Source organism: Oreochromis aureus, linkage group 3 (assembly GCF_013358895.1).
Source record: "Oreochromis aureus strain Israel breed Guangdong linkage group 3, ZZ_aureus, whole genome shotgun sequence".
Classification (NCBI taxonomy): Eukaryota; Metazoa; Chordata; class Actinopteri; order Cichliformes; family Cichlidae; genus Oreochromis; species Oreochromis aureus.
Genome location: NC_052944.1, coordinates 61,196,853 through 61,216,794, shown reverse-complemented (window position 1 = coordinate 61,216,794; position 19,942 = coordinate 61,196,853). Strand labels below are relative to the sequence as shown.

Genomic DNA, 19,942 nt, shown 5'->3' with positions numbered 1-19,942 from the left:
TTAAAGATTGTCAAAAAATAATATAAAATAGTGTGCAAATACTGATTACAGTGCAAATGTTTGCAATATAAAAAATAAATGAAAAATGTAAACATCTATGTTTAGTGAACTTCAAAATACTGCACAATATTTGATCCACGTCTGACTCCGCGAACCCATAATGTTTCCACCAATGTTCCCTCAAATATTTCATGTGTCTGAGCGAACACACAAACTCCCTGAGCGGACCGCTCAGGGAGTCTGTGTGTTCACTCAGACACTGGACCACTGTGAGCGACATCAGACGTGTGCACTGTGGTCACGCCAGCATCTAATCCATCCAAGTTACATGGTTTATTAAAATAATCAAATTACAGCATTTACATTTATGTTAGACTACTTTTAATTAACTGCTTTAGCCCACTTACAATGAAAATTTAAAAATCCTGTTCATGACCTGTGTAGTATGTTAACACTATTGGAAGTAAAATAACTTGAACTCCAATTTTGAAAACACAACTTTCTTTCTTTCTTTTTTTTTCATAAAGCTCTGACTTGTATTATGAGTCTGAGTCTGTGGTCTGGGAGAGAGTCCTGTAACTCTGTCTGCCAAATACAGTATATAATGACCAATGTTGGGCAATTAATTATATAGTTACTTCTTCAAAAAGTAACTCAGTTTGGCAAACAACAAAGTTTTTGCAGCTATTTTTTTTAATGCAGCCAAGGCGTTTTAAATAAACATTTCAAACTATTTACAGAACAATCAGCTGTTCTGCATCAAATCTGATGCCACACAAATTATTTGTGCCACTCCAAAAAATAATTTCTGTCCACTATGAGATAAAGGAGAACAACAGCCTGATACCTGCAGGCCTGACAGCAGGAGATGTATCACTCCTGTAACACCTGTAACATTCAGCAGTCGCCTCATTGTTCTGACACACACAACAAAACTATTGACTACACTACACACTAACTACACAAGATTTGCGCTAAATGTAGCACTTACCCGGATTTATATACAGTACCAATGGATAACTACCAAGGTAATGAGTAATTTGGGCTAGTATCAGAAGATAAAGAACGACTCTTAGAGCTCTGGTATATGAATGGCAGAGAAACCAGACAAACACAGTTGTGTGGCTTAAAAGTGCTTTAGTGATTTTAAGCCCTTTAAAAGGAATTTGTAAACAACACAGTGTTACAACAGGTTTTAACAGAACTTCCAGTATAAAATTTTCTCCCAAAGTAGCAAAACAATAGAATAAAATAAAATTGTGCACAAGTAAAACTATTAGTCTTTTTTAAGTCCAAATGGTACCGGTGGGGCCCATGACAAACGGGTGTATTGCAATAGAGTCCGTCCAATGGTAAGAGTGTGTGTGATTGTCTATCCTACCGTACTACTCGTACAGTAGAAGATTGTAGTCCATCAATGTGCAAATGAGTGTGCGTGTGTATGTATATCGTCTCCTAGGATCTTGGGTTGGCTCGCCATCCAGTGAACACTGGAACACTCTGGGTTCTGGAATCGCTGACCTGGTCTTTGGATTCGTCCCATATAAAAAACCTGACCTATAAACAATGGCCAAATATATGTCACGAACAATTTAGGAATAACTCTCACAAATTAAACTAAAGTAGTGTCACAGTGCAGTAACTACTATTCAGATCAGCTATCATCTATTCAATCATCATCAGTTCAATCATGTTGTACAACATTAAAATATCAAGTTTCAAAGTATCAATATCCAAAATTTCACAGCTGTAACCTGCAGTAATATTAAAGATTATCTACAAGGTTTCAAACATTCAGGAATTATAGTCACCATATAATTCACTTTCATTGTAAACATTAATTACATTCATCAGAATAAACTCACTGTACATATATATCTAATCACAAATAAATAAGTATATTACCCCTTTTAAGAAATGGAATAATATGCAAATGCTTATCAGAAATTGAACAAAGTGCAAACAATCAGGTTCAATAACATGTAAACACAAGGACTCAGTCCACAAATAGGAGTATTAAAATAGACGTGCTTAATCCTGCTTGTACCATAGGCCTACTAGTACAAGTGGAAATACACTAAAAATTACCTCCAAGTATTCAATACTGAGTATTGTAAAACAACTGATTGACATCAAAATTAAACAGGAAGCAGGATAAAGTCTGCTTACAATTATCTCTCATAAAGTTACTTTTAGCTGCTTTAACCATTTACAGCGTTTCACATGTTAAATGACTTAGTTAACGATCTAACTAACATAACAGCAGTGCATTTCAGAGACATCCAACAACTGTACCCACACTCCACACATCACGTGTCTGATTAGCCACATTTAGCTTACCGCCGTCGAGTGTATGCTCAGCGTTTACGTGAAGCCACAGCTCAGTAAACCTTCCGGTTTCGCTCTGCCCTCTACGACAACAAGTGCAAAACCATATTTTGTGAAAATATCAGTTTAGATGGTATTTTTTAACTCGTTAGATGTTAATTTCTCCAGCTTACCGATAGCAAAGTTTTAGTCCGCCTGCTCTGTTCGGCTGTAGAAGCAAGAGACTGCAAACTTGGGAGCTGGCACTAAGGAGGGACAAGAGCTGCCTAGAGCTTCACCGATTGGCTGACATGTGAGGAGTGGAGTAAAACAATAGGCTCTCATCAGAGCTCATCAACCTTCTGAGAAAACTTAACCCTTGTTTGACCAGAGCATATCATATATAAATCTGTGTCCCTTTTATGTTTAAATAAATGTATTGATCTCGTTTCACTTTTATTAAACAAGGACAGTAAGAACAATGAACATTAAAGGTTTTACTTTTTCTTCTCTTTTGTTTGAGATGATTTTAGGAACTGGGTTACATAAACGTCTCAAATCTCTCACATATCAAAGCACCGCCGTCACTCCTAAAACTTCCCCCCGTTTCTTAACAACTAGATGCCACGTTGCCATATCATTTTTTTGATTGGTCAACACGGTACTTTTTTCGACCAATAGGAAAGCGTGGGGGGTTTTTTGGTTTTGGTTTTGCTCACAGGCGGAGAGTGCTTTCGAGCGTTTTCCTTATAAAACGCCGTTTTTGCCGTTTCTTCCCGCAGTAAATATAAACAATGATAGTATTCAGGAAGAAAACCAAACATTGAATATATTTTTATCATAACTCTGGTGTTACGTGGCCTATCAACACAATTTAAAAACTGGTATAAAGTCCACACTTTTTCCGTCAATAGGGCTTTGGAGCGTGATGTCACTGGAGGTGGGTCACGCCCCTTTCCGCCATGACAGTAGGCTAGACACAGGATACAGCTTCAGCTATGGTTCGTACGTGTTGTGTTATCAGTTGCAACGTTTGATCACACGATCGTGAAGGCAAGAAGCTGGATAATGGGCTCTCTTTTCATCGTTTTTCAACCTGGAGGCAACGTGAGGGATCCCATGTATCCGATATTACTAAACAAAGACGTCAGGCTTGCATTGCAGCGGTGAGACGAGCGGATCGAGTTCTCTGCAGTCCCCAGCTTTTTGTTGGTTTGCTCTCCGCAATTTCTTTCCGGTGAGTTCTAAATTAATTCATATCACTATTAAAATGCTTTTAGTGTTATTTTCAATGTGCTGAGGTCATAGATAATGAGATAAAACATGCTAATGTGTGATGCTGCAGAACCACGTCATGTCATCATGTCGACTGAGTAGCTTATGATTTAGCATTATTGCAGGCAAACCAGCATATGAAATGGATGTAACAAATCCAGACTGGGCACCAACACTGCTCATGGGCCTCTAAAAACATACTAAATTGCTCTCATTGTACACTAATCCGCACATAACTTCCAGATGAATCACACACCTGTCATGTGCACTAATTTTATCTTACCGCCTTTGTCCTATCCCGATCTTTGCATACCTTGTCTGTGGAGTCAGCGCATACACAGCAAACCAGTTTAAGAATTATAAATCCCTGGAGGCCCACATCCAATTCACGAACGGCTGGGTGCAAGATTTGTCCATCTTCATGCCTCCACGCTGCGACAACTGTACGTTGTCGTTAAGACAAAGGTAAGTCGGTTTGAACATGATAACTTTCTAAACAACTTCCTTGTTACAGTTTTTGATTTGCACGTACAGCCAACCCATCTATATTAACCTTGGTTCATTACAGACCTTTTATTAAAAGTGGTTTTTGTGTGTTTCAGGTACTGCACTCACAACGACTGAATGAAACTGCACTGTGACCTCGTTGTGTGGACACAGAGAGACCTTCTGTCATACGCATCTTCCCTGATGTGGATTTCTGGGAACCACGTTTAAAGCAAGCACAAGAGTTCTTTCTTAAAGTGTGTCTTCCTGAACTTGTTGGGAAATACTTCTCCAAACAATGTGCTGCTCTAAATAGCCTGTAATGTTTCATTTTGTGATTCAAGATTGATGCCAGCTGTGTGTTGCCATGTAAATAGTTTGCATTTCATTTCTATGTACTTGCTAAGTACATGTGATAAGATCAAGAATAAAAAAAACAAAACATGTATACTATTCTTTTCTGTTTTATTGAAATTACTTCACACAAAGTACAATTATTTACAATGAACTACACATGCAACACAACAGCTTTATGAATACTCAACAAGAGCAAGTTTCATTTGGCGCTGGTTTGACAACCACACTGGGGCACATATTCACCAAAACACAGCAAACCTTAACAATCTTATCAAGCAGTGTTGTGTTTATTTCTGCTCTGCCCTGTTCATTGCACACACAATGCTTCGTCTGCCCTTTAGCTTCTGTGATGCTGTCTGTCCCATCACCACTGTCCACATTTACAGGTGGTACCTCAACCTCCACTTGTCCAACACAACTGCTGTCCACAGCTATGACATTGTAATTTTGTTGTTGTTCTTCTGTCAGATCTTCATCGATTACTTCTGCACGGGCACACCTTCAGACTCTGCAGCTGCATAAAAGCCTGTAAGATAAAATTAGTGCACATGACAGGTGTGTGATTCATCTGGAAGTTATGTGCGGATTAGTGTACAATGAGAGCAATTTAGTATGTTTTTTAGAGGCCCATGAGCAGTGTTGGTGCCCAGTCTGGATTTGTTACATCCATTTCATATGCTGGTTTGCCTGCAATAATGCTAAATCATAAGCTACTCAGTCGACATGATGACATGACGTGGTTCTGCAGCATCACACATTAGCATGTTTTATCTCATTATCTATGACCTCAGCACATTGAAAATAACACTAAAAGCATTTTAATAGTGATATGAATTAATTTAGAACTCACCGGAAAAAAGATGCGGAGACCAAACCAACAAAAAGCTGGGGATTGCACAGAACTCGATCCGCTCGTCTCACCGCTGCAATGCAAGCCTGACGTCTTTGTTTAGTAATATCGGATACATGGGATCCCTCACGTTGCCTCCAGGTTGAAAAACGATGAAAAGAGAGCTCATTATCCAGCTTCTTGCCTTCACGATCGTGTGATCAAACGTTGCAACTGATAACACAACACGTACGAACCATAGCTGAAGCTGTATCCTGTGTCTAGCCTACTGTCATGGCGGAAAGGGGGCGTGGCCCACCTCCAGTGACGTCAACTCCAAAGCCCTATTGTTCCGTCTGTCCTGCTCACACCTCCAATGGTTGTACACGTTGTCATTAACGTGGCTTCACACCACATCAGCCACGTCGCTTTGCCAGCTAAAACACCGGTGTAGGCACATAAGGACGCTGTCATAGCCTGTCAACCACGTTGATTAGCTGCGTATATACGAATGTGAATCGCATTATTGGCTGGACTATAGGATAAGGTGGCATCGTTCTAATCCCATACAGGAGCAGCCAGTCACTTACTGACTAACACTGCAAAACAGAATTGTTAAAGTTTTAATTTTAATTTCAATTCAGGTTCGATTTTTTTTGTGCGCAATGCAGATTTTCTGTGCGCAGAGACCGTGCCAGCAGTGCGCAATTGCGCACGTGCGCAGCTTAGAGGGAACATTGGTTTCCACACCACTGAAGTCGTTTTACCTCTTTTCAACCAACGGCATTCTTTCTTCAGCAGCCATTATCCTCTCCTCTCCAAATAACTTCTACTTAGCTTTCCGAGCTTCCCTCGGGTCCTCTTGTGACGCGTGTTCGAAACGCAGAGAGGTGCGCTCGATTTGCCACACGGAGCAGCGCGAGAGTAAAGCACGAGGGATGTGCTAATAATCGGCTCAGTCATTTTTAATGATCGTTGAAAACCCAGATCGTAATCGAGATTAAAATTCGATTAATTGAGCAGCCCTACCTCCACCTACATCCACACCTCCTCCTGGTTCCACCTCTTGTCATCCATCACCCTCCCTGCCTGTTGTCTCTGTGTTGTCATTCATTTTAACAGTCTGTGTTGCAGCTCTACTTATTTTAATAGTTCTGTTGATTAAACTTTGTGTTGTTAGAAAACCTGAAGGTGACACTTGGACCTCTGGATTTGACCCAGGTTTTGTTTTTTCAGAATTATGTACAAGTATATCAATGACTTTAAACGTGTCATCAAAACTTGCACAGCGTCATACTGCTGTTCCTTTTGGTTTGCTTCAGCCAATCGACAGGAAGCTAAAGAAGATAACCCAATCAGTAACGTCTTATATGACATCGGACAGAGCAGAGGTGGTGTTCATTTTCTTTGTTTCTACTAATGAACAAATAAATGAATAAATATAATTATCTGCTCTTCTTCCCTTTTCTGGGAGGCAGTGGGGAGGTAGAGCATACAGCCGGATCCAGCGGGGAGGTGTGGGAAGCCAGATCAGGCGCCCCCCTTCTGGCTCTCCCCTCTGCTCTCTCCTATCTCGTCCCTTTTGTCTTATTTCTCTCTATCACCTTTTCTATCCCTTTAAAGAAGTAGGGCTTCATAAATGCTAAAGAGGTAAGCATTATTTCTCAGTTGCAGTGAATAGATAGAAAATAAACTGTAGAAAACTAAACCGAAGAAAGAAGAAGAGAAATAACAATTTAACATAAACCAGTGACTCCAGGGCCTGATCAACCCTGGTAGGGCCTCCTTGATGAGGGTGTCTAATGATAATGGCCGAAACACCCGATGAATCCAAGGTCGACTACTGACGATGTGTCCCAAATCTTAATATGATATCTAGATCTGATCTCTAATCCTCCTAAAAATGGCAGATTAGCCTGGGTTAAAGACCAAAAGTTGAGGCACACAATGATGTCTCTGGGCTGCCTTTCCTCATAACAGCCATCCCTCAAGATTCTCGCCATTTAAAGCAATGCATTATCAGGGACTGTAATATCTAGTCCTTTTAACTGAATCGAATAAATAAATCACTCAAATTAATAGACATGAGCTTCCAGAATTTAGTCCATCGTCCTCAGCCTCTCCAGCTTTTTATATACAGATGTAAATTGACTGATACTAAAAAAAACACAGATATAGATAAAGGACATGAATGATTTTTGTATCTCATTCAAATCAGCCGCAGAGGTAGCTTTCAGGCTGTATGACTTGCATTGATGTCCTCTGTGTGTTTTGTTCTGCAGAGATAAATCGGGATGCACTCTACTCAACAGTGAGGAAAAAAAACACCACTTATTCACAAATCGTGAAAGACAAGAGAAACAAATCAAAGCCAACAGGTACGGCTTCTCTCATTTGTCTCTGTCATTGTTCCGAATCAGAACAAGATTCCAGCATGTTGATATTGTAGTCTGTATCAAAAGGACACTGTTACTGTAAATGGACTGGTTTCATTTTCAGCTAAGGATTAAACCACCAACCTTCTGATTGTTCCTTCCATGAAGTTGATTCTGTTCATCTAGATGTAGCGTTTTCAGTGGGAGAAACATTTCGTCACTCATCCAAGTGACTTCTTCAGTCTCAGCTGACTGTAGGTTTCCACAACCTTATAAACATTTGCGTAATGACTAAAACTAGCACCACTGAATGAAAAATGGGCTGTGAAGTTGGTTGTTGATCATTAATATGCCAGTTGTCATGGCCACTGAACAAAACCCACTGATCAATGGTCATGAGTACCATTCACAGAGAGTTGGGGAATGGCTGCAATGGCACAGCATTGTAAGATAGCGAAAGATGTACCCTTAGGCCCTTTTCACGTAAATGGTCTCCTTGACTCCCTGCTCAAACCAGCTTTCATGTGTACATCCTCATCATTGAAAGAGTGTCCAAAATGCATTTTCTTTAATTAATGGAGCAGGAAAAAAGAAAACACCAAGAACTGTGTGTAAACCTGTTAAATTGGCATAATAATGTTTGTCTTTCCAAAGTTTCCATCAGAGCCAGATGCCATCTCCCCTAGTCCACCAGTCCAACCACTGCAATCCAGCTGAGGGTCTCGAATTGGTCCACACAACACCCCAGATGACAATTACTTCTATAACAGACTAGTACATATCTTCTTTTCTTTACATGGAGTTAGAATCACTCAACTTTTGTGAGACAAGAAAATCAATTCAACAGCGGAAAGATTTTTTATTAAAAAAAAACTTTAAAAATGTAAACTCTAAAGACTAAAACAAAAAGCAATAATAATAATTGTCTTTATCACCACAGCAATGATCTGGTTTCTCTGCAGAATCAGATACCTTTGGTCTCATTTTTTTTTGTTCTTCCCGTGTGGTTCTGTGGGTTTTACAAAGATTTCTGATCAAAAATTTGAGGCGTTGCGGCAAACCAGTGCAGACTTCTGTTCACCTAACCAGACTGTAAACAGCATGAACATCATTCAGAAGGTCGACACTGCCCAGAATATATTTAGAACAAACTGTACGTGTGTCTATTTGTACATTTTAATTCAAGGAAATTGAATCCGTTCAATTTCCTTGAATCAACTTCAGTTGTTTTTCAAACTAAGCATGCCTCCATATTATTATGTTTTTCAAATTATGCAGCTGCACACATTCATCTTAGCGTGTTTTTCAGTGTCTGTGGACACAGGGTTTCTTGGACACTTATAGATTTTCTTTTAAACTTCTATGGCTGATTGCTTTGCTCCTACATGGCTCTTCAGTTTATTGCTATTATGTCAGTTTGATCAAAGAAAAAGAAGTAAATATTACATATATTGTGAGGATAAATGTTCAAACAGATCCTGCTTTTGATGCAGTTGCAAGTGCTGTGTTTGATTGTGATATTTGCCTGTAAGTTGCACAATTGTGAGTCATTCTGTTGCTGTGTATAATTAAATGAAAATGAAAAAAACAAATGTAATGCTCATTATTAACAAAATTCATGTGAAGCAGCAAAGTTAATAAATTCAAATATAAAGTGTTTTTTTCACTGACTTAATTTCATGGATAAATACAAAACAAATTCATTGTTCAGGGTAATACTTTATATATTTAATAGATATAAATTAGATTTTTATCATATATATAACTTCTTTAGACAAATGTTTAAATGGTAAATGGCCTGTATTTGTATAACGCTTTTCTAGTCCCTAAGGAACCCAAAGTGCTTTACACTACATTCAGTCATCCACCCATTCACACACACATGATGGCAGCTACATTGTAGCCACAGCTGCCCTGGGGCGCACTGACAGGGGCGAGGCTGCCGGACACTGGCGCCACCAGTAGGCAGTGGGTGAAGTGTCTTGCCCAAGGACACAATGACCAAAACTGTCCAGCAACCTTCCAATTACAAGACTAACTGCCAACTCCTGAGCCACGATCGCCCCTTAACTTAACTGCATTTTTGTACATTCTTTCCATAAAGACAATGACGATGAATCTGTGCCTGTCATAAAAACTGACAACAAATGGATTAGAGCCACATCTGTATGTTTTAAAGAACAATCTAGTGAAAGCTAGCTTGCTGTGACAGTTGACTCTTTAGCTGCATTGTAACAAATACAATGTACTACAGGCTCACAGGTAAACAAACTTACAAAGTCTTAAAACTGTAAATTTTCTGTGGATTTAGAATTGATAAGTTTACTGTGTTGTGCCCCCTGGTCTGACAGGTGGCTGGGAGGTGTGCAATCCTAGATCCTGCAGCTGTGTATTAAAATAAAGAGGCATAGATCATGAGCTTGTTTACAGTTTCAACTGCAGGATTTATTCTGCAGATTTGCCTCAAAAGGGGGTTTATGCTCCTCCTGAGCATTATGCGCCATCTAGTGGTATCTTTAAGTAATGCAATAGAACATGTAAAGTGTAGTGGATAACACTGATTCAGCAATTAAAGACATAATAAGCACAAACAATATAACTTCGGTGTCCCTTTTTTACCTTGTTTGAAGACATGAACTGAACTTAAATCCACATAAGTTATGAATGCTCTTCTATTCAATTCAATTCAATTTTATTTATATAGCGCCAAATAACAACAACAGTCGCCTCAAGGCGCTTTATATTGTACAGTATATCCTATAATAATACATATGGTGAAAAACCCAACCATCATATGACCCCCTATGAGCAAGCACTTTGGCGACAGTGGGAAGGAAAAACTCCCTTTTAACAGGAAGAAACCTCCAGCAGAACCAGGCTCAGGGAGGGGCGGGGCCATCTGCTGCGACCTCCTGCTTCTTATCCCTTAACTTTTTAACTATTAGTTTAACTCATATTTCTGGCTTAAACACACATTTTTAACCTTTTACAAATGCTTGAAAATGTTTATGTTTGAAAGTGTCAACAGTCAGTGCTGCAGAGAATTGTCTTTGCACCTTTTTTGCGCCACGGACCGGTTTATGCCCGACAATATTTTCACGGACCGGCAATAAGGTGTCGCGGATAAATACAACAAAATAAAACTAGTACCGGTACCGAAAAAAAGAAGATTTATTCATAACACATATGAAAAGACCCAGGAAAACCGAGTTAACGATAAAAACGATAACAAAATAACGCTGAAAACCGATAAAAACCCTGAAAACCACACATTTCACACCTGAGCCTCAACTCTCGCGGACTGGTACCGGTCCGAGGCCCGGGGGTTGGGGACCGCTGCTGTAAAGCAATGTGGTAGCTAGCCACAGAGCTGTAGTTAGGCTAAATAACACAGGAAAGATGGAAGTAGACTTGATTTCCTTTGAATAAAGAGCAGCTGTACCTCTGTGCCTGTTTGGTCTGATGTCTCTTTGTCCATGAGTGATCTTGTCTCTTCTCACTGATGAGTAGATTGTAACTGGATTGCACTCTGCACAATAAAACACATACAGAGATCATCAGTGCAGATAGTGAAGCTTATAAAATTGCTTTCAGCGGACTAGAAGACTTCTCTGATGTTGTCTTAAATAGTTCTGTTTTCTTGTTCTATACAAATATTCAACATCTAGTGATTACAGCTCGCTGAAAGACTTTATCATCATTTTCTTTGGTAAACTAAACTAGACTTTGCTGGGAGGAAATAGTTCCTCTCAGGTTGAGTTCAGAGTTCAAAAAAAGCCCCCTAAATTAAAGAGGATGTAGATAAATACATGTACAGACTTCTTGTTTCTAGAACAAAGCCTTGGTGCAGCTGCCATAGTGCTCAGGGGGAGCTGGGCCTTCTAATGCATGTATTTCTATGGAGGCAGAGATGTATATGCATATTTAAAAATTGTCAGAGATCATTTCACTGCTTTCAAACTAAACTGTTCACCTGATGTTGACTTTAAAGGACTTTAGATACTAGTTGTGTGTCTGAGGGAAAACACTGTTATTTTACTATTTACGTATCGCTGCATATTCACAACCAGTGAAAGTTTTAAGCTACAAGTACAGTAAACCTGATCTGAAAAATTAAATACTACAGGTTCATGCTGTGTAATTGTGCGGTGAGTGTGAATAGCTGCATCGAGAATAGGTGAGCCTGTTTTAAACACAAACAACATTTTCACAAATTGTACATGTCCTGTGTGTAAAACCATTTACACTTAAATAAAGGACACAAGTACTTTTCTGACTACACATTCGTTCTTGTTCACATTATGTTTATTTAAGAACATGCTTGATTTCTTTTTACTAAGTAAAGAGCAGCTGTACCTCTGGGCCTGTTTGGTCCGATGTCTGTTTGTTTAAAACTCATGCTGTCTCTTCTCACTGATGTGTAGATTGTAGCTGGGCCACACATACAATGAAACACACAGAGAGAACATGACAGCATTTATGTAAAAGTTCAGTCAGTATATAGACTTTGTGTTTAAAAAAGAAACACTATTATTTCCCGTGTATCATTATAAGAAGATTCAGCAGCTTTCAGAAGCTCTGTGGTCATTAAATTTGTTACAGAGAAACACCAACCACTTATTTTGTGTTTCTTTTGTTGTCATTCACAATTAACAGCGGAAGAACAACTCACACTGTATAGACTATACAGACACTATCATCAACACTGTGAAGATTATCTACAGACGTGTTCAGAGGAAACAACAGGAGGAAGTAGTTGCTGGAGTTTTACATGCACAATTTAAAACACACAACACCATTAATATTGTGAAATTTGTTAAATGCTGGTTCTTACTTGGCTTTAGGTGTGAATGTAAACTTGTCTTTGTGTGTTAAAGACTGATTTCTGTCTTACATTCACCAAATGTTGACAGTAAGAAGAATTTTGACATGCTTTAAATTAATGTTATGCACCTTTTTGCAATGGTTTAATGAAGACCTTCAACTATGCAGCAACATGTGAACAAACCAGTAGTGGATCTAGGATTTTTCTGAGTATGGGGACATCAAGGGGCGACAGTATTCAAAGAGGGGCCAAGTATTAGTCCAACATCATCCAACAGCATGTACAGTGTTCATTCTAAGTTGTATTTCCTTTTTATTTCTTTGTGTACATGCAGATTACACTTGACTGTAACTCCTAAATGTAGCCAAATGTTTTGCTCCAAATGTTCCTTGTTGTTTTTTGGTTCTATTGCATATAATCACTTTGAAAATATGCTCCGGTTGACATTTAACTCCAGAAAACCAGTAATCGACATATGAACATTATCTAAGCAAACGACTTATCCTTCTGAAATAAAACAGTCAAAGTTTACAGCACGTTATATTTCATGGAACGCTGTACATCTTTGTGGTCTGTTTTTACGGCTGGTTCAGTGAATTTTGGTCGGAGTGGGATGAAACTTGCAGTTTTGGAATCTGTGAGATCTCAGCTTTTGAGTGATGCTTTGCTAAGTGGATGATTACAACTCATCCACTTAACACACTGTATACTGCAATAGCTACACCTATACATGCTCTTCTTTCTTATTCAGCTACTTATCAATAAGTGACTTATGTATATATATATATATATATATATATATATATATATATATATATATATATATATATATATATATATATATATTGTGCTATTTTTACTTAGTGTATTGTTGTCTTGTTACTGTTTGTACTGGAGCACTGTAACCAAAATAATTTCCCTAGGTATCAATAAAGTATTCTGATTCTGATCAGCTGAGGCTCTGCACTGACGAGACTCCGTTGTGTTTGTTTACCAACATTTTGCAAAATGACGTAACTGCTCTCTTAACTGTTTGATGTTTTGCTGTGTTTGGCAGTTGTAGAAATTGTTTATGTGAGCTTTTAGCTAAAATTTCCACACCGGGACTATATATTACAGAGCTTTTGTTACAGCCGATAAAAGAGAATCTCCCTTCTTTTGCCTGCAGTACCGTGGGTGCTGGGCCTAAAGATTTAATGTTTGTCAGACTTCAGCTACGTGACAGCTGTGGGTAAGTAGGGATTTATGACTTGTGAACGAACTCCTCAAAACATAGAGTCTAATCAGTTGTCAGTTGAAAACAATGATATTGACAATTGACAATGACACTGTGACTGTTTTCTACAGTCCCTGGTTAAAAAGCTTTCCCTGCAGGATCATTCAAATCTTCTTCGCCTGTAAGGGCCAATGAAATTTCAGCTGGGGGCTCCTCCTCTTAGTTAGTATCTGCTGCCAGATGCTGCTTCATTTATGGGTGTCTGTCATATTTATGTCTTTTTACACTCTCACTCTCCTCCTCACAACTGCCTACTGTCTCACTCACTGACTGAGTGTGGAGCGATCCTTAAATATCAATAGCAACAATACAAGGGTTTCATGTTGCAGGATCAATCCCCATATGAAAATATCAATATCTAATGTGATTAAATTTGATTTTCATCGTAAATATGACATACAGACAAAAGTAAACTCTGCAATTAGCAGAGTTAGTCAGCGATACCCTGTTAATAGGAACTACAATCACCTTCCCCCTCATTCATGTGCGTGCTACGGCTCTGTGAGAGTGTGAGCCAATGAGAAACCCGATGCACAAAACATTAGACCACAAATACGCAATATTGACTTTGTTCACAGTTCATAACTGTGTTTACCTTCAGCATGGAAATGATGCTGTGTGCAATGTATGTGGGAAGACAGTTTAATACTGTGGCAACACAAAAAATCTTGTTTTGTTTTGTTTTTTAAAAAGTGGGGAATTGGCTCTTTGCACATGGCACATCGCAACTAGTAGAATCCAGATAATAACATGAACAGCTTAAGTGTTACAACAAATATTTATTACCCCTGGGTGGTACTACTTGAATAGGAAATGGGCTATAGCCATTTCACAAGGTTTAAAGCTGATACAAAACAATGTTTCTATACATGCAACAGCACTGTCTGTACATGTAGTTTTATGGGCAGGTGAGGTCTGTGTCACGATCCTGGGTCTTTTGACCCAGCGTTTTAAGTTTTAGTTTATGTTTGATGTTTATGGTTTATTTTTAAGTTCACTAGATTACCTAAGCTAATTTGTCTATTTAGATTCCTCTTGTATTTTCTTCCCCTGTATTTAAGTTTCCCTCACCCTTTGTCTGTGAGGCTGTTTTGACTGCGTGTCTTATGTTCTCAAGTTTGTATTGTCATGTCTGCTCCACATGTTTCCTGTTTTATTGTGAAGGTCTGTGTCCTATGTCAGCGTAGTCAACTTTGCTTCCTTTGTCTCGTTATGTCAAATTAGTGTCAGCTGTTTCCCCATGTGTTTCCACTTCCCCTAATCACCCTTGTGTGTATTTAGTGGCTGTGTCCCAATTCAGGGTATGCACGCTTGAAGTACGCATTTCAAGTGTGAATACGTCACCTGTTTGTTGCATCATATTGCTGTAATTGTTTATATGCTTTATATATTCTGAGGTAAGTTGATCTATAGTGTTACATCATATTCTATAAGGATGTTATGTGTTTGTAGACTTTCTGCCCAGTTTGACCCATTTAGCAGAAGTCAGCCTGTTTAAGGCTCTGATATCTATTCTGTGTCACTTAAAGCAGTTATGACATGGTCTGATTTTCTCACCCAATAAAGGAATATTTCATATATCAGTCTGATCTTCATTGTATCAGAAACAGTTTTCACAGCTCATACATATTCCTTTTTACACATATATGTAAGCATTGAGCCAAATGTAATAATGCCAACATATTAGACGAACAATATTTGTCTCTTATGTATAATACATCTGTATATACACTGTCAAAGATACTTGTCTTTGAGTGAAGATACATATATATATATATATATATATATATATATATATATATATATATATATATATATATATATATATATATATAATAATCATAATAATAATTTGACAATACATATAATATTGGCCATATTATATTTACATTACCACAGTGAGATGATTTTAGTCTCATGAACAATGTTAGCTAATTGTTATTTACTAACTAATCTTGAAATGACTGTTCAGTACAGAAATGAAGCCCAACTATCATGTTTTACAGTCCCGTGGTCTCAGCCTCAGATACTCAACTAATCAAAGTGATGTCATGACAAAAATGAATGACCAACAAAACATTTTTTCTCCTTCATTTCTGTCACACAAAGCTGTATGAAACGTTTCTCGCAGTTAGTATCATGGTTGTTAGGCAACCTGAACAGCGCGACAAGGGCTAGACCGTCCCATTTCACAAGCCTCTCACTTCCGCAATTCCCGTACTTATAGTACGCACCGTACGTATTACGCATAGTGTGCGTACTTCAAGCGTGCAGACCCTGAATTGGGACACAGCCAGTCTGTATGTCGTCTGTTGTCCACGCCATGTTTCTCACACCATATTTTCAAGTTTCATGTCTAGGTTTTTCTTATTGTTTGTTTAGTTCTCCCAGTTAAGGTTAATGTTAGTTTTACTTCAGTTTGCCTTGCCCTTTCTTTGTACCTTTTTTACTAGTCTTATTAAACACCTCGCTTTTTGTTAACATTCAAGTTCTGTTCCCTGTTCCTTGGAGTCTGCGTTTTGGGTCCTTTTTTCAAATTCATACAGTCTGCCCTCGCCAGACTGTGACAGTCTGGTTCTCTGTTATTTCATGACAAATGAAGTAGACATAATAGCTGAGGTTGATTCATGCTGTTGAATATGGACCTCATAGTGAGCTCAGCAGAACTAAAAGGGAGAAGAGAAAGAAAGGAGGAGTATTATGCTCAAAGTCTAGAATAGAGCTATGCCTTTAATAATGTTAGTGCAGTCTATGGGGCCATACTTGGCTGAGCTTCGTCCAAATGCTCTGAAACAAATGATTTTTTTAAAATATGCAACGTAAACGTTTCTCAAGGTGAAGAAGATGAAGAAATGGGACAGTCATCAGCAGCAAAATTAATCATCTAATTTCTGCCCCACAGGGCAGCTTTTCAGGTGAATACAGACAGACACACAAACAAGCAGCAGCTGAATGTGGTCGTCATGATCTCCAGGTCTTGGAACCAGGGTTTTTAACTTTAGGTTGTTTAGGGTTTGTCTGCGTTTATAGTTTTAAATTAAATTCAGTAAAGCTGTGTCTTGCTCTCAGATGGATTTAATATCTGATATTTAGCTTTCAGTGTGGCGTGTATTCCCATACACTCGAAATGTGAGGGCTAGGTTGCTGGGTCTTTTGGGTAAGCCATCATAGATAATTTAGCTCTCAGAAGATAAATTGTTGTTAATTAATCTAACGTGTGGCAAATCACTGAAATAAAGTTCAGTGCAAAGTTGATATAAATTGTCATGTTCATGTTAACGCCTTGATAAATAATGCTCAAAAAATATAAATTTGTTGTGCTGTGATATTATGTCACAGGAGTGTAAATCTGTAAACCCTCAGAGTCACATGATCAGTAACACATGTGAATGGCAGCCACACATGATTCCCACTTTTCTGTTTTAAATTAAACCCTGTTTTAAATTCATGATAGTACATGTGCATTGTAGCTTCTGACAACGACACTTTACGATTACTTATTTTCAAAAGTAATTAGTTTCTTAGTTACTTTTTAAAAACATGATTTACAACCTGAATAGGTGATAAAGCGATAGATCTTCTACTCTTCTACTTTCTGCCTAATCCATCATATAAAATGTGATCAAATGGAAAAGTCTCTTTTTAATATTTGTTTTATTAGTTTTAATCTTTTAACTTTATGCATCAAGCAAAAACTTAATTATATGCAACATTCTCTGAGTGGAAGAAATTTGTTTAACATTTAAACCTATTTTCTGCACATTCCAGCACATAAAATAAAATATTCACTCTTTCAAATAGATGCAAGTGAAACACAGCAGAAAATAAATAAAATCAAAGACTAGCGGTCCTGTTGCTCTATTTTCACCTGTAAAGCAGGCGTGGGGTAGGCGGAGGTTTACCCTGATGCAGGTGGAGCCGCAGCGGTCAGTTGAAGAATCCGCGAGTTTGTCTGTGAATTTCCCATTACGTAGCAGCAAACTCGGTGCTTGCTTTGAAGTTAAGGGGTTTTTGCTGTAAAAAGAAGTTTTCTTCCCACGCAGTGAACAGCGGACACTAATGTTTTTGTCACTTTATATGGTATCAAACTCAAAGTAAGGTCAGTACTTCCACGCTTTAAACGCTGCACGGTCATACTCTCTCCGCACTCAATATATTATCCATTGTTGATCTGCAGACAGCTGTTGTCACGAACGTCGCACCCGCTTACGTCATTGTCGTGAGACACTCTCGCAAAAAAATCCCGGTTTTAGTAACGCAGTAACGCAGCGTGCTTATGGGAAAGTAACGGTAATCTAATTACCTTTTTTGCAATAGTAATCCCTTACTTTACTCGTTACTTGAAAAAAGTAATCGGATTACAGTAACACATTATTTGTCTATGAATAACTTTTGTGAGTCTCTACGATCTGAAATTTAAATGAGCTTCTCTGCCTTAAGAAACTCTTCACACTCTTTCTCGGCATAGAAGAAATTTTTAAGGGCTTTGGAAAAAACATTTCACCAGTTAAACTAGTAAACTTAAGTGGAATTGAAGTTAAAGGGAAATTCTCAGCTGAAGAGTTCTGGTGTCTGCTGTAGAAATGAACATTTGTACTTTGACCTTTAACCTCTCTGCTCTCTGGTTTTTCTTATTTCAGCCCAGAAAAACATCCCAGCTGAGTCTGGACAGAACGTCACGCTGACATGTCGAGCTCCAAACAACATCCAGACTGTGGAGTGGAGCAGAGCTGACCTGGGAGGGAAATATGTTTTTTTGTATCGGGATGGGAGGGAAACTTTAGTGCACCAACATCCATCTTTTAAGGACCGGGTGGATCTACAGGACAAACAGATGAAGGATGGAGATGTGTCTTTGATTCTGAACAATGTGACGATTAATGACACTGGAACATACAAGTGTCATGTCGTTGAGACAGGAACACTTGGTTTGAAGCCCATCAGCATCATCAGACTGAGTGTTGTTGATCCTCCAGGTGAGTGAGTAGAGTTGAGTGTGTGTGTGATCAGAGGTGAAGCTGCTTCCTGCTTGTTGATGTTTGTTTCTAAAGATGTTGTTGATGAGACTTTGTAGAAAGCAGCTGGTCTGAGTGATGTGATCAGAGTGCAGTAGATAATGTCTGACAGCAGTTTGAAGAGGAAATGGATTCTGTTCTGTTCTTCACTCATCACCTACCTGACAGCTGACACCTCACACCTGTTTCTCACCTGCAGGTCCAACAGGAGAACCAAAGGTGAATGGACCTGTTGGACTGATAGTTGGTCTGGTAGTTTCCTGTGTCCTCATTGTTTCTGCTTTTGCTGGGTTTGTGATCTACAGAAAGCATAAAGGATAAAAGCTTTGTGTATTTTTGTATGTCAAGCAGTCGTTTCATCGTGACACTTCTTTTTTATCTCTGCTACAAAAATCAAGTACACAGGCTTCATGTCCGCTTCCACACAGAATAAAGTCCTGAAGTATTTCTGTTGTTTGCCAGTCTTTTTCTTTCAGGCTGACTTAAACTCATCACCCTGTTAGTCATCCAGTATCTGTGTGGCAGGGTGACGGATCAGCTCCGGCACAGACTGCTGGCTGTGTCTTCAGTTAATGACTAAATCTCAGTCATAAACTGCACACAGTGCAAAAAATCTCTTCTTATAATTTGGCTCAGTGTAAGAAGTGGAAATACATCCCTTTTAAATTCAAAATAGTTTTTTTTCTCCTGGGCCTTTCTGGATGGAGTTTGCATGTTCTTCCTGTATAGCAGGGGTGTCGAACTCCAGGCCTCGAGGGCCGGTGTCCTGCAGGTTTTAGATATCACCCTGGGTCAACACACCTGAATCAGATGATTAGCTCATTACCAGGCCTCTGGAGAACGTCAAGACATGTTGGCTGTTTCCGAATTCAGGGGAAGGATGCTTAAAATGCCATATTTGGAGGTAATGACGTCACAGCGACGCGACGAGGGCTGTCCGAATTCAAAGAGCACTCAAAATGTGGTGACAAATGTGTCCTACTTTTCAGCGAATTTGAGGGTTAGTCGTGTCTGAATTCAGGGGAAGGATACGCCAATGCCATATTTGGAGTCAATGACGTCACGGCGACGCGACGAAGGCTGTCCGAATTCAAAGAGTACTCAAAATGGGCGACTATGGCTCAGGGGGTTGGGAAGGGCACCTGTAACCGGAAGGTCGCCGGTTCGATCCCCGGCCTCTCTGTCCTGGTCGTTGTG

The 19,942-nt window shown here is 39.0% G+C and overlaps 2 long non-coding RNA genes across 2 annotated transcripts; one reads left to right on the top strand and one right to left on the bottom strand.

Moving 5' to 3' along the window:
• Positions 1-1,007: 1,007 nt before the first annotated feature.
• Positions 1,008-2,855, bottom strand: LOC120436177. Its single transcript, XR_005610213.1, has 3 exons — positions 2,502-2,855; positions 2,341-2,411; positions 1,008-1,557 (listed from the first exon to the last, which is right to left on the bottom strand). It is a non-coding gene; the product is annotated as an uncharacterized LOC120436177 (long non-coding RNA).
• Positions 2,856-3,495: 640 nt separating this feature from the next.
• On the top strand, positions 3,496-4,385 carry LOC120436180. The gene is made up of 3 exons (XR_005610216.1): positions 3,496-3,544; positions 3,913-4,047; positions 4,185-4,385. It is a non-coding gene; the product is annotated as an uncharacterized LOC120436180 (long non-coding RNA).
• Positions 4,386-19,942: the final 15,557 nt, after the last annotated feature.